Source organism: Gigantopelta aegis, chromosome 10 (genome assembly GCF_016097555.1).
Source record: "Gigantopelta aegis isolate Gae_Host chromosome 10, Gae_host_genome, whole genome shotgun sequence".
NCBI lineage: Eukaryota > Metazoa > Mollusca > Gastropoda > Neomphalida > Peltospiridae > Gigantopelta > Gigantopelta aegis.
Genome location: NC_054708.1, coordinates 26,399,120 through 26,415,017, shown reverse-complemented (window position 1 = coordinate 26,415,017; position 15,898 = coordinate 26,399,120).

Sequence of the window (15,898 nt, the reverse complement as noted above, 5' to 3'; positions counted from 1 at the left end):
ATATTTTTAAAAACGCACGTGCGTCTGAGAAGTAACTGTTATGGAGTCGCGTTTTATTCTATTTTTAAGGGTATTTCAACGCCACAGACTCTTGTTTCACTCTGTTGTATACAAATTTATTACATGTTTGTAAATTAACCAAACTTAGTGTCTATTTTTACGGGTTGAAACTGAGTCTAGGTGAAAATTATGCCTTAGTGTTTAAAAACTAGGATCTGTCCCTTTAAATCATTATTTGGCTGTACTCAGCAATATTTTGAGAGATGCACAAAGGCAATGAGTTACAAGCATATTGAACGTGGTGTAATGGAATGTAGAAAGATGCGAATCACGAAGAGTAAGTAACACTTTTAAGACTGAACAACCATCTGTAACTACTTCAGAAAAAGATGCCACAAATACAGTGATCCTGTTCCTGTCAAGAAATAACAAGTCACATTTAACAAATTGACAGGAAAGAAAACAGACAAAATGATAATTGTTTACTACAATTCTTGCTGATTTTGATGAGAAAAAAACACTAGATGTGCACTATATGATATACAATGGCTGATCACTAGCAAGCCACGGGCTGTTTGTGATGAGCAAGGTGTTAATATGACATCATCAAAGTCAATAATATCCGGCTTCTTCCCCTACAATCACCAACAACAGAATGCAGTATTTAAGATGCTGTACGAGTAGTATGCATAATTCCCATCAATTATCTCGCCCCTCCCACTTTCAAATCCTGGACAGACATGATTGTGGACTACCAGAATTCGCCGCCAGGTCCTACTCTTGATCTCGTTTTTGATGGTTATCGTTCAGAAACGGAACAGCTGTACTTGTCCAAAGAATGGCGAGACAGGTAGGGAACGGAGAATCGCTGATCTCTGTCAAATCTTCCTAAAACTGTGAGAATAAGATGACTTTCTTACAAATGATGCCAACTAAAAGGTCAGAACTCCTTGTTGGTGACTACTTGTTGTCTGGTCTTTTACGTATGGATAGGACATATATATCACAAAGGATACCCAGTATAGATATATGCTTGCAAATGAATATAGTTTAGATACATACATCCATGACCTCTGTTTATTTCTTAAAGAGGCTGACCCAAGGCTAGCACTGCATACCATCTATGTAGACACACGTGTTATAGATGATGATACTAGTACATGTATGCACATACTGGTACTCATGCTCTTTGGTTCTTTATACTTCCGACAAGGACCATCAACGCTGAATAGAGGTAATTAATCTACCATAATAGCAAGGCATTGGCGGTACCATGTGAATGTCTACCAGCTTTCCGCGTGACAACTAGGAGCGACTATACCCTTCCATTATTTGGGCTTTCCAAGTTTCAGATATTCAAGAAGATGCAGAAACATAATGACGCTACATCCTTACTGACAAGATGGGGGTCAACATATGTACATGTGAATAAGATGATTGATTTTATTCTGTTTATGGAATACAACTGGTCTCAAAAGGAGACCGAAAGAAAGAAAGAAATGTTTTATTTAACGACGCACTCAACACATTTTATTTACGGTTATATGGCGTCAGAAATATGGTTAAGGACCACACAGATTTTGAGAGGAAGAAGGATTGAGAGAGCCACTCCATGGGCTAGTCTTTTCGATTAGCAGCCAGGGATCTTTTGTATACACCATCCCACAGACAGGATAGTACATACCACAGCCTTTGTTGCACCAGTTGTGTAGCACTGGCTGAAACGAGAAATAGCCAAATGTGTCCACCGACGGGGATCGATCCTAGACCGACCGCGCATCAAGCGAACACTTAACCACTGGGCTACGTCCCGTCCCTCACAGCTGCCTCCAGATAAACGTTCACTGATATTTACCTTTCTACGAGTGCATCTTATCACACGTGATATGGTCGACTTGTAAGCCTAAAATACACCCAGTTAGAAGAAAGTTGCCACAATACCAAGGACAACCGAGTCAGTGGCATTGTCAAGTGATTTGCAAGATGCCAACACAACTGGCCAGGACATGCCAGACGAGCTAAGCTTATAATCATTATTCCAGTTTGATACAGACGATGATAGCTCGGAATTGGAAGACAATGCTCGGTCCAATGAAGAATTATAAAGATGATGTGCCAAATGACATTTATGTTTATATAACACTGTTCTGTATTATCACATTAGTCTTGTGTATCATGTCTAGATCAACCACCTGAGAGTGATTCACAACTGTTTGACACAGTATCAGTCTGAGTCATGGTATCAATTTTGTCATTGCGATTTAGGTAACATTTTACTAAATGGGGTCCGTATTGTTATTGCAGGTAGTCGAATGACACCCGAGCACGAAAAATACATCGGCTATTGGGTGTCAAACTATGGTAATTCAAAACCTGAAGTGATTGTAGGTAGTCGAATGACACCCGAGCACGAAAAATACATCGGCTATTGGGTGTCAAACTATGGTAATTCAAAACCTGAAGTGATTGTAGGTAGTCATTTTGTTTTTGAAGTGGCCATATGTAGTCATGTTTCAACTTCATTGTGTGTTTCAAATTACTGCTGCAATATTTTCATGTTACATCCCCCCTCCCCCCCCCCCACCCCACCCCCGAGGGGTCATGTTATCAAAAATCAGTTAGCGCCATCGGATTCCTTGGGAAATGAATCAATTAGGAATCAACCTGAAACATAAACTGAACACTTCCCAAAAGGAGACTAAATCTAAGACTGATTTTTAGGCAAGTGAAAATCCCTGCACACATTTTGTAGAGGGGTATTCAGTAGCGGATCCAGGTGGGTGTAAGGGTCGGGACCCCCCCCCCCCACACACACACACACACACACACACACATACACACTTTTGTAAATTCGAACATGATGTGCTCAGCTGTAAGAGGCGCGCTGTGTAAAAGGAGAGATGGGTCATCACATTTGGACCCCACCCCCCCCTTTCAGAAATCCTACATCCGTGCCTGGCATCGTATTTAACAGCGACCTACACATTTCCAGTAGCTTGTTGGCAAGGTTGTCCACCTAGGTTGTGATCCTAGATATATGTAGATATGGTTTTAGGTGGTATTTCATTTCATTTCAACTTCTTTTCGTGCTTATATCCAATTAAGGTTCAAGCACGATGTCCTGGGCACACACCTTAGCTATCTGGGCTGGCTGTCCAGGACAGTTGTTTAGTTGTTAGTTGTTAGTGAGAGAGAAGAGGGTGTAGTGGCCTTATACCTACCCACTAAGTCGTTAAAACTTTCTCTGGGTGTACCGACCAGCCTGATGTCCGATGGCTTAACCACGACGCCACCTAGGCCAGCTTTGGGTGGCAAATCTTTTACAGCACGCCGGAGCTATTTTTCCATCTCAAAATCGATCAATGGTTATCAATAGCAGCGTTTGCACATGCGCGGCGCGGGTTTTGATACCCGAGCATGCACCTCGCCCACGCTGAGTCAAAAATCGAGTACATGCAGAACCGCCCTTAAAATCCGCGAACATGGAAAACTGCCCTAATAGATCAATAGGACATTTCTCGCTCCAGCCAGTGCACCACGACTAGCATATCAAAGGTCGTGGTATGTGTCATCCTGTCTGTGGGATGGTGCATATAAAAGATCCCTGGCTGCTAATCGAACAGAGTGTCGACAGCGGGTTTCCACTCTCAATATATGTGTGGTCCTTAACCATACATGTATGTCCGACGTCATATAACCGTAAATAAAATGTGTTGAGTGCGTCGTTAAATAAAACATTTCCTTCAATAGGACATATTTCTAAAAGGTATTGACAAAATTACAGTTAGTATTATATGATAAAAACTATGACACTATCATGGACGTCTTTAGACATTATGTCAGCAAAGAATACACTAACTGTACATATGTGTGTATTCCTATCAAGAAACTGTACATTTCAACCATAAGCATCTTGTAGTTTTACAATGTTCTTAGAGGTCGGTATAACTTTAATTGATTAATTAAAAACATAGTTTATTGATTTTGAAAAACAAATGAATTAGGTACAAGTTTTACAACTTACTCCATAATGCATACACATCAAGACAGTAATATATGTATACAATTTAAATATGAACACAAATGAATATTATTGAAAGAGGAAGGAACGAAAGAAAAGAAGCAAAATAAAAATTTATAATCTACGTCTTTGCTATAATGATAATACAAACCACGAATTGCAATCTGATTATGTAGAGACTATATATATATATATATATATATATATATATATATATATATATATATATGTGTGTGTGTGTGTGTGTGTGTATATATGTATGTATGTATGTACGTACGTACGTGTGTGTGTGTGTGTGTGTGTGTGTGTGTGTGTGTGTGTGTATGTGTGTATTTACTAATTAATAAGGAAAACGTTTTGTGTCATTTATATATTAATATATTAATGTACATGAAAAAAATTACTTTATTGTCTTCTTCACTTAGAACATGTGTACCATTTAAACCAATTTGTAAATTTATTGCTTTAATATATACGAATAGAATAGAATAGAATAGAATAGAATAGAATAGAATTGAATAGCGTAGAATAACATAGAATATAGTAGAAAACCCCAGAACAGAATACTTTATTACCTTATAAGGCATTTGTCTTACATCAACAGCGCACACAATACACATACGAAAATCATATAACCGACAATCATAAATAGGTTAATTAAAAATAGTATAATAATTTAATAATAGGAACAGTCATACTATATAAATACTTGATTCAGTATATTTATTTATTGTAAATATTTTTAATTTATTCCAGAAATTCCGAAGATATTCAACAAATGATTATAATATGATTATCAAATCGATGCAAAAGGCGGACTCACTCTGTTGGGATTTTTTTTTAAAAGATAATATAATGAAGCAAGAAATGTTTTATTTAAAACTGTAATGGGTAGGCCTTTTACATTTACAAAAAAAAAGAAAGGCATTATGGTGCTGGTATTACTACAAATTACTTTCTACTGGTATGTATGGGTGTATAATTAATTATTTGAATTTTCCTTTGACTTTGTAATATTGGAAAATATCCCTGATACATAGAGACCGTTTAAAATCATAATTTTATATGTTCTGAACTTTTCGGTATTAAAAGTTGTTACTGTATTCGTTATTTAACTTACCTTCTCTACCATTTGTTTTTTCAAATGGACCTGATTATTAAATATAAATGGACAATCAACCAGATTTCTTTTTTTTTTTTTTTAAACGTAGATGCAGGGTAGATAACTCTGCTAGCCTTATAACCAATAGTCAGGCAAAAGATCTACGGTAGTGCAGATCTCCTGGCCCGGACTTGGTCGCTGGCGATGTCAATACAATACAATACAATAACTTTATTTCCATGTTCATATATGAATAATAAAAACATAGTCTGGTTGACCAGCAAAAATAAAGTACATAAAATATTAATCGCTAACATCAAAAAACTAAACTACAACTCTATCTAATAAAGTACAGATTCTATTGTCTTTTGTCTGATCTTCGATGTTCGGTAGATTAAAATAAATATTATTAAGTGGCAGGGGGTCTAGTTATCAGAGTAGTTCGTGCTGTGTCCAAATCTGAGCAGAGTTGTGCTACTGTAATGAGTTGTGTTTTAGGGCAGTTGATGATATAATAACATTTTTCGTATTTATTTAGTGTTTAGAATATTGGGAATTCTTGTGCGAGTGTAATAAAATATTTTCTTCTGTTCGTTTCCAGCTGTTTGCAGTCCACGAGTAAATGTGTCTCGTCTTCCACTGCCTCTCTGCAAAGCTTGCAGAGTCTGTCTGTCAGAGACTAAGCCCGTGACAGGCGTGTTCGAAACCTTAGTGATATATGAGCACGTTAAATGATATCTCACTCATTAGTGCAGAACAGAATATTCATAATTTGTACTTTCCCACAGGCAACACATAAAACTACCTTTGCTATACCAGTCGTGGAGTATTGTTTGGGACAGGATAAGAAAAAAAAACCCCGCCGAGTCCACTGATTGTTATCGATCCTACGACTCTTCGAACATCAAGCGTGAGATCTACAAATGATCAACACTATTCCCACTGTCACGAGAATACAATAATATAACTACTATATGAGTAACATTAGAAAATTTAGGTTACTCTTGGTTCTAACTAAGTATGAATTTAATCTTAACTTTTAGACGATTCTTATATTAGTTATTTATAAGAGTAAATATATAACTTACGTTATCAGAGGCGGATCGGGGGGGGGGGGGGGGGCAGGGGCCCGGCCCACTCTAAATTTTGCGACAGTTATAATTTTACTATATATTAATTTTCATCCCCCTCCAAACCTTCCCCAAAGTTCCCTTGGCATTCCGCCTCATGTCATTGCGCCTCCCCCCCCCCCCCGCCACCCCCCAATGGATTTTCTGGATCCGCCACTGGGTATGGATTACATGGTGTTCAGATTGCAATGTTTTCTTTGCTGCTATTCGGTAGGAATATGGTGGGAGAGGCTTTGACCGTCTTAAAGTTCCGATACAGTTTCCCCCCCTCCTCCCCTCCCCTCAATGTACTCTCTCTGTCTCTCTGTCTCTCTGTCTCTCTCTCTCACTGCCTGTCTATCCCCCTCAATGTACTCACATTCCCACGGTTACATTCGATAAAACGCAGCTACTGTACAATAAAGTTCCAAAATGTGAATATTCGCAAAAACGCAGCCACGTGCAAACCATGTCACCACTGCACGTGCGTTGTCTGCACGTGCAACATGAACACCGACAGTATAAAAGTGCAGGGTGTTCGCTTGCCTGGCCTCTGTATCTGGCCGACAGTTGACAATCCAGGACATGCCACGTCTCAGTGAATCGCAGAGAAACAATGCCATCGGCCGACTAGACGCAGGCGAATCCAGAACGGCCGTTGCCAGGGCATTCCATGTGTCCCCAAGCACCATCTCCAGACTGTGGGAACGTTACCAGCAACATGGATCAACACGTGACCTCCCTAGATCCGGTCGACCACGGGTCACTACCCCCGGGCAGCACCGCTACATCCGGGTACGCCACCTTCGGGAACGATTGACTACTGCCACCTCCACAGCCGCAGCAATACCAGGTTTGCGCAGGATATCCGACCAGACCGTACGGAACCGCCTACGTGAGGTAGGAATTCGTGCCAGACGTCCAGTTCGAGGTGTCATCTTAACACCACAACACCGTCGACTCCGACTGCAGTGGTGCCAGATTCATCGACAATGGCCTCAACTGCGATGGAGACAGGTGTGGTTCAGTGACGAGTCCCGATTTCTGCTCCGACGTCATGATGGAAGATGTCGCATGTATAGGCGTCGTGGTGAACGTTATGCGGCAAACTGCGTGCAGGAAGTGGACAGATTCGGCGGGGGTAGTGTCATGGTGTGGACAGCCATCTCACACACTGGCAGAACTGACCTGGTCCACGTGCAGGGCAACCTGAATGCACAGGGCTACATTGACCAGATCCTCCGGCCACACATCGTTCCAGTTATGGCCAACGCCAACGCAGTGTTTCAACATGACAACGCCAGGCCTCACACAGCACGTCTCACAACGGCTTTCCTACAGAACAACAACATTAATGTCCTTCCTTGGCCATCGATATCACCGGATTTGAACCCAATTGAGCATCTATGGGACGAGTTGGACCGACGCCTCCGACAGCGACAACCACAGCCCCAGACCCTGCCCGAGCTGGCAGCAGCCTTGCAGGCCGAGTGGGCCACCATCCCCCGGGACGTCATCCGTACTCTGGTTGCTTCAATGGGCAGGCGGTGCCAGGCAGTTGTCAACACACGCGGAGGCTACACCCGGTATTGACTCCAGATGACCTTGACCTTGGTGGTGTGTCCTATCACTTACTCACTATGGACTAGAGTGAATTGTGAACAATCCTGCAACATTTGGTAATTATCGGACTCACCATTCAATAATTAAATCAATTCTCCAAATGTTACGACAATGTGGTTTTGCGTTTCTTCTTTTGAAGAGTATACATTTTTTTTTTTTAAACTTGTATACATGATTCACTTATAAACTGGTAGTGATACCAGAATCTTGCGAAAGACGAGTATACTATGGAGAGCAAACAAAGTATATGTGAGGCAGTTTTAAAATTGTGATAAATCTTCACGATGGAACAGTTGATTTCGTCTGGAGAAAGCCAGACCTGCTCTTGCTGCTGCCAGAATGGGATCAGCGTGGAAATATCAAGCTGGTGAAATACAGGAGCAACATCATCCCCATCTTACCATATGGATCAGACTGGTGAGGAAGGAAAGAAATGTTTGATTTAACGACGCACTCAACACATTTTATTTACGGTAATATGACGTCAGACATATGGTTAAGGACCACACAGATATTGAGAGAGGAAACCCGCTGTCGCCACTTCATGGACTACTCTTTTCGATTAGCAGGAAGTGATCTTTTATATGCACCATCACACAGACAGGATAGTACATACCGAGGGCTTTGTTACACCAGTTTGAGGTGGGGGTGTGTGACGGTACATGCTCTTAATTTCTTTTCGCCTGTGGCGATATTAATTGTTTTAGAAGGCCGTGTGCAGTTCCAAATGCACTTAAGCCCAGGTGGAACTTGTTACGCGATACCTTTGCGCGACGGTCGTCTAATACACACCCAGCCAGGTGCGGAGGCCATGTGGCCAGTAGTTACGTAATACCTCCGCGCGACCATGGAATCTCTAGCGAACTGGCGACATTAAGTCTGACCATCTGAGAGAAAAAAAATACCGCTTGGTCGCGGTGGAAATAGCACTTGTAGGGATTCGGTGCCGCGATGTACCCCCAGGCGATATTCGCTGTCTCTGAGAGTTTTGAATAAATAGCTGGATTTAGATATATCGAAGAGAAACGATTGGAAGTATCCAGGGGAAACGGACGTCGTCCACTGAACGATCTATATAAGTTCAGTCCGGACGTGGTAAATATATTTTTCTGCTCTGTTGTATAACCTTGATGTGATTGATGTGACCTTAAATATTTTAATACTGTATTATACCAATATTATTTAGACGATGCTGCCGGTCATCTGACGCAGTAATCTGTAGGCTCACTGTCCTAAATAATTATAAAAAGCTTAACCAGTCATCCTAGAGGACCTAGGTAAACTGTAGGTTATTGTCTTTATTGTGATAGGTACCAGTATTAATTCTGTGTTACAAGGTTACTGAATGAGTAGTTAAGGGTTAATTAAAAATTAACCAGTTAGGAATAGAGTTGAAATTCCTTTATTTATTAAGTTCCCCTGGCAGCGTTCCTTTATTATCGCACGTGTGTGTGTTAGCGTTTCTCAATTATCACACGTGTGGGTGTTGTGTCACGGTGAAGTGATTATCATATTGTGTAAACTAGACACCTAGAGATTAACTAATTAAGTGATCAGTTCTGGGTTGTTATTATTGTTGTTATTAATTAACTACTGCGGCAGTACATTTGTCAGCGTAGGTTAATACAGATTCCAAAGTGTATTGTGTTTTTGTTGTGTTTTCTAGTGAACTAAACGTGCTATATTACATATACTTTATATAAGATCGTATCTCTGATCATACCTAGAGACGAGCTACAGCGGGTATAGCTGCCTATTACAGAGAGATCTAATAGATATACAGTTAGGAGAGATATTTGGACAATCGTGTTTCATTCAGTTACGGGTATTATAGAATCCCCGTGACAGGAGTAGAAAATTGGGGCGCTCGTCCCGGATCTGAAACGAGACATGCATATTTAAAAAAGTATTGTTTGTAAATGGGGGCTTTATAAATTATTTTTACAAATTAACCAGAAGTAGCAACGTTGTTCACTAGAAAATTAATTAATAATAAGTGCGTCATATCTAAACATGGATAAGAATTTGCTGGATAGGCCTACGCTCAGTGTAGTGGAGATTAAGCGAGCACGTAAGGCCGAATTAGTTGAAATCGCGGGTGAGCGAGAAATTGATTTAACATCAGCTAAAACCTTAGGAGATATAAGGACAATTATTATCCTTGAAGTTTTTGGTGATAGTCCTGTTATGGAAGACAGTGAGATTGTTCCAGAGATAGAGATAAATGAGTTAAGTGTGGAACAACAATTAGCTTTTAAAAAGCATTAGATAGAGAGAGAGAAGAGAGAGAAAAACAGAGGGAGAGAGAGAGAGAGAGAGAGAGAGAGAGAGAGAGAGAGAGAGAGAGAGAGAGAGAGAGAGAGAGAGAGAGAGAGAGAGAGAGAGAGAGAGAGAGAGAGAGAAGAGAGGGATAGAAAATTCCAGTTAGAAAAATTAAAAGTGGAACATGAGTTAAAGTTGAATACTGAAGAAGTCAGACGAGAAGTAGGAAATGGGTTTAACATGTCGGAGGCTTATAGATCAGTGCCTGTATTTGATGACCAGGAGGTAGATATGTTCTTCCAACTTTTTGAACGGGCCGCTAAGCAGCTAAATTGGCCGCAGTCTAAGTGGACATTGTTAGCCGTGTCTAAATTTAAGGGGAAGGCTAGTGTAGCTTATAATTCAATGAGTGATGAGCGAGCAAGTCAGTACGACCTATTTAAGGCGGCAGTGTTGAGGGCGTATGAATTACGACCTGAGGATTATCGTTTACGGTATAGCGAGTTGAGAAAAATGCAGGGTCAGTCTTATAGTGAGTTTGTGGCTAAGAAGGCAGGGATGTTTGATAAATGGGTGGTGTCTCATCAGGTAGAGTCATATACCGAGTTACGGGAGTTGTTGATCTTACAGGACATTAAGAATGGATTACCAGTTAGCTTACGTATTCATTTAGACGATCGTGATGTCAAAAGGATAAAGGAGGCAGGCATAGTGGCAGATGACGACGTGTTAATACACAAATCTCAGGCAGTACAGGGTAGCTCTATACAACAGGGTGATAAGAAGAAATTTCAGCCAGGTTTTTCCCGGGAAAGTAACTATCGGGGAGAGTCATCTAGTTGGTCAGCTAGTCGGGCAAGGAATGCACCTGGTGGGCAAAGTAAGGATAAGCCTGCATTATCAGCCAGTGCACGAACTTTTTGTCCACATTGCAGTTACTGTAAAAAGGATAACCATCTTGTCGGGGACTGTTTTAAAAGGAAACGCGATAATGCGCACGTGGTCGGTTTAGTGAGGTCAGCTCCGTTAGCGAGAGAGTTAATGGTTAGTCCCATGGCAGAGAAAGTAAACCCGTATGTGTCCACTGGTATGGTTTGTGATGTGAAACAAGAATTGAGTCCTAAGGCAATATCAATATATCGAGATACAGGCTGTAGTCAGTCGCTGATCACGTCGGAGTGTTTAGCTGGTATTAAGAATTCAGATACAGGACGTAGTTTGGCCTTAACCTCGGTTACTGGAGAAAAAATGGTTGTCCGGTTACATAACGTTTTCTTGTGTTCGAAGTTTGTGACGGGACCAGTCATTATGGGTGTTGTAAAGGACTTGCCTGTTGAAAACATAGGAGTTTTGTTGGGTAATGATTTGACTAGTCAGTGTTGTCAGCCGAAATGTGATCAATTGTTAATTAAAGACAGCCCTTTACTAGTAGGAGAGAGTGAGGTTGATGAGATTAAATATCCTGCGTGTGTAATGACTAGGGCTATGGCCAGTAGGGTAACACGATACCCAGAGGATATTTGTGATTTGTCTGATACGTGTGTGAGCCATGAAGTTGGAGTGGATGAGGTTATCAGTAAAATGGTAGATAAGTCAACTGAGGAATTAAATGTGGTGGAACCTGTTGATCTCCCGCAGAGGGGAAATAAACCAGTTGTATTTGATAGAGGGGACATACCTTGTAATAGACAAGAGTTAATTCTAGAGCAGGGGGCTGATCCAAAATTGTTGGCAGCTCGCACTACATTGTTAACAGAGGGTGAGATGGAGGATCAGATGTCAGGTTATGATATGGACAAGGGAGTATTAATGAATAAGAGAGTTAGAGATAGGAAGGCTAGGAAGCAACTGAGCCATGCTCAGAGCAAAATAAAATCAGTGTTTGATAGGAAGGCTAGGAAGCAACTGAGCCATGCTCAGAGCAAAATAAAATCAGTGTTTGATAGGAAGACTAGGAGTCGGGAATTTAAACCAGGGGATAAGGTGCTGCTGTACCTTCCCATTAAACGGGGTTCATTGCAGAACAGGTATTTCGGGCCCTATGTTGTGCACAAACGGGTTAATGAGACAGGGTATGTGATAAACACTCCTGATAGGGTTAGGAAAAGTAGGTATTGTCACATCAATTTGCTAAAAGGTTATTTTGACAGACTGCCGATAGTTCCAGTGATACCGGTCCAAATTGAGAGTCACTCAATTTCCTGTGATGACGTCAAGACTGCAGAGATCAAATTAACCAACAGCCAGATTCTAGCAGACTTGAACCCCCAGCGAGCAAAGTTGACTACGTTGAAACACGACAATGTTTCCATTTGTCAGAACCTTCCAACGATTACCAACACCTTAAGCCAGGATGTGCGCTTGGAACCCAACGCCACACCGATTCGACAGCATGCCTATCGGAGAAAAACTGGAAAACGTGCGACACTGAAAAAGAAGGAAAAGAAGTTCCAGTGGTCCGATGAATGCGAGAAGTCATTCAACCGTCTCAAGCAGAGGCGCTACTCGTCTCCCGTGGTGGCAGCACCAGACTACCCAATGCCTTTCAAGCTAGCTGTGGATGCCACTGATGTGGGAGCTGGAGCTGTGCTGTTCCAGAAAGACGAAAATGGACTGGACCATCCTGTAAGTTTCTTCTCAAAAAAGTTTGACAAACACCAGGTGAACTATTCCACGATAGAGAAGGAAGCTTTGGCCATGGTACAAGCTCTGAAGCATTTTCAGATCTACGTGAAATCGGCAGTGCATCAAGTGGTGGTCTTTACTGATTATAATCCGCTTACCTTCATTCACAGAATGAAAGCCACCAACCAGAGAGTTTTGAGGTGGAGTCTTCTTCTGCAAGAATACCCAATTACCATTGAACATATCAAGGGCACATCCAATGTAATCGCTGATGCCCTGTCCCGAAGTTGAACGTTATGATAATGTGTTGACATTCTTGATTTCTGTTTTGTTTATATATATTTTTATTTGTATACCAGGGACTCAGAGACTCAGTGTGATTACTGGTAGTCACCTTATTATTACATGTGTTATAAATGCCCGTATGCGTCGGTTAACGCACCTTTTTGTTTTAATGTAGTATATTTCCCTATTCCTAGAGTAGAGGAAATATCCTTTTTGAGGTGGGGGTGTGTGACGGTACATGCTCTTAATTTCTTTTCGACTGTGGCGATATTAATTGTTTTAGAAGGCCGTGTGCAGTTCCAAATGCACTTAAGCCCAGGTGGAACTTGTTACGCGATACCTTTGCGCGACGGTCGTCTAATACACACCCAGCCAGGTGCGGAGGCCGTGTGGCCAGTAGTTACGTAATACCTCCGCGCGACCATGGAATCTCTAGCGAACTGGCGACATTAAGTCTGACGATCTGAACAAAAAAAATAGCACTTGTAGGGATTCGGTGCCGCGATGTACCCCCAGGCGATATTCGCTGTCTCTGAGAGTTTTGAATAAATAGCTAGGATTTAGATATATCGAAGAGAAACGATAGGAAGTATCCAGGGGAAACGGACGTCGTCCACTGAACGATCTATATAAGTTCAATCCGGACGTGGTAAATATATTTTTCTGCTCTGTTGTATAACCTTGATGTGATTGGTGTGACCTTAAATATTTTAATACTGTATTATACCAATATTATTTAGATGGTGCTGCCGGTCATCTGACGCAGTAATCTGTAGGCTCACTGTCCTAAATAATTATAAAAAGCTTAACCAGTCATCCTAGAGGACCTAGGTAAACTGTAGGTTATTGTCTTTATTGTGATAGGTACCAGTATTAATTCTGTGTTACAAGGTTACTGAATGAGTAGTTAAGGGTTAATTAAAAATTAACCAGTTAGGAATAGAGTTGAAATTCCTTTATTTATTAAGTTCCCCTGGCAGCGTTCCTTTATTATCGCACGTGTGTGTGTTAGCGTTTCTCAATTATCACACGTGTGGGTGTTGTGTCACGGTGAAGTGATTATCATATTGTGTAAACTAGACACCTAGAGATTAACTAATTAAGTGATCAGTTCTGGGTTGTTATTATTGTTGTTATTAATTAACTACTGCGGCAGTACATTGTCAGCGTAGGTTAATACAGATTCCAAAGTGTATTGTGTTTTTGTTGTGTTTTCTAGTGAACTAAACGTGCTATATTACATATACTTTATATAAGATCGTATCTCTGATCATACCTAGAGACGAGCTACAGCGGGTATAACTGCCTATTACAGAGAGATCTAATAGATATACAGTTAGGAGAGATATTTGGACAATCGTGTTTCATTCAGTTACGGGTATTATAGAATCCCCGTGACATGTCCAAATGTCCGTCTAGCTCTCTTACAGTCAGATTACTCGGGCTAAACAAAACCATCATAGTATTCCATGCATACCTGCCAGATCACCCATACACATTTAAATAGTATTTCGACATTTTCCGTTACGTTACGAAAATTGACGGAAACGTCAACAATCGTTTGACGTGACGTCAACAATGCTTTTACGTTTTAATATTCTTATTGGCGTCAAAGCGATAGTACGTACATTTTGTTCTGAACAGAAATGTCCGAACAGAATCGCTGTTAGACAGTTTATAAGAATATTTATTTTAAATGTGTATAAATGTCAAAAGTTCATGGGTCTAAATATTATCTAATGACGACTGCTAACTACTGCGTTGAGTGAATGTATCAACAGAAGTACCGGTAAGTCTTTTTTGTTTTCTTTGCTTGATTATTTGTTTGTTTGTTTGTTTGACTATTGGTTTGTTTATCAGGATCTATTTGGAAGTTGGAGAGCGCGGGCATTGCCTTAGCCAGGATTTTATATTTGAGTACCACCCACATGGGGAGGGGGGAGGGGGTAATCCAAGGTGGACCCAATATCACATTCCTACGTTCAATTCGGACTGGAGGGGGTGTACCCACACTATCTAGCCTAGGGGCGTGCGGTATTTTCCTGTCATAATACGTCGTGTTGTGGACCCCTCCCCTACCGGTAACCTTTTTTTTTCAATATTCGTCAACGCAAAATTGCCTCACCATAAGCCTAAACGACCCCCTCCCTTAAAAACCTGGCTACGGCCTGTGGTAACTATTTCACGAAGAAAATTCTATGATACAGAAGATGGAGCATTTTAAGTACAGATCAATATGTTTATTTCTAACTATATTTGTTGTACTATAACAGCAATATGAAAATATGCAAAAGCCCACTTGTTCAGTACCGGTATGTTGTGGATAGTTCACGTCAGAAGTGTAACATTCAAATATGATTTTAGGACTTTGTACTTCAGTAATTATATTAAATAAGACTTCATGTATTTTGTTGTAATTAGGTAATTATATTCTGCCGTGCAATGTCTGTAATCATTAATAGTTCATATTTTGTATCTATAGCAAAAGTGAGGGTTGCAACTGGTGACAAGACTTGTTTGGAAAAAGAACTTCAATTAAACAAAAACATTAGTGATTAAGTATAATTTATTATGCTAATATTAGTTGTATTTGCTATTATTTACAAGAAAATGCCATAATACAATTTTTAAAACTTTGCCTTATAATTTTATAAATGTGCACTATAATGATGCTGAAAATGTTACATTCCTGACATGACAATATCTGGGATCTATGAAATCACGAAGCAGGAATTACACTCCTGACATGACAATATCTGGGATCTATGAAATCACGAAGCAGGAATTACACACCTGACATGACAATATCTGGGATCTATGAAATCACGAAGCAGGAATTACACTCCTGACATGACAATATCTGGGATCTAT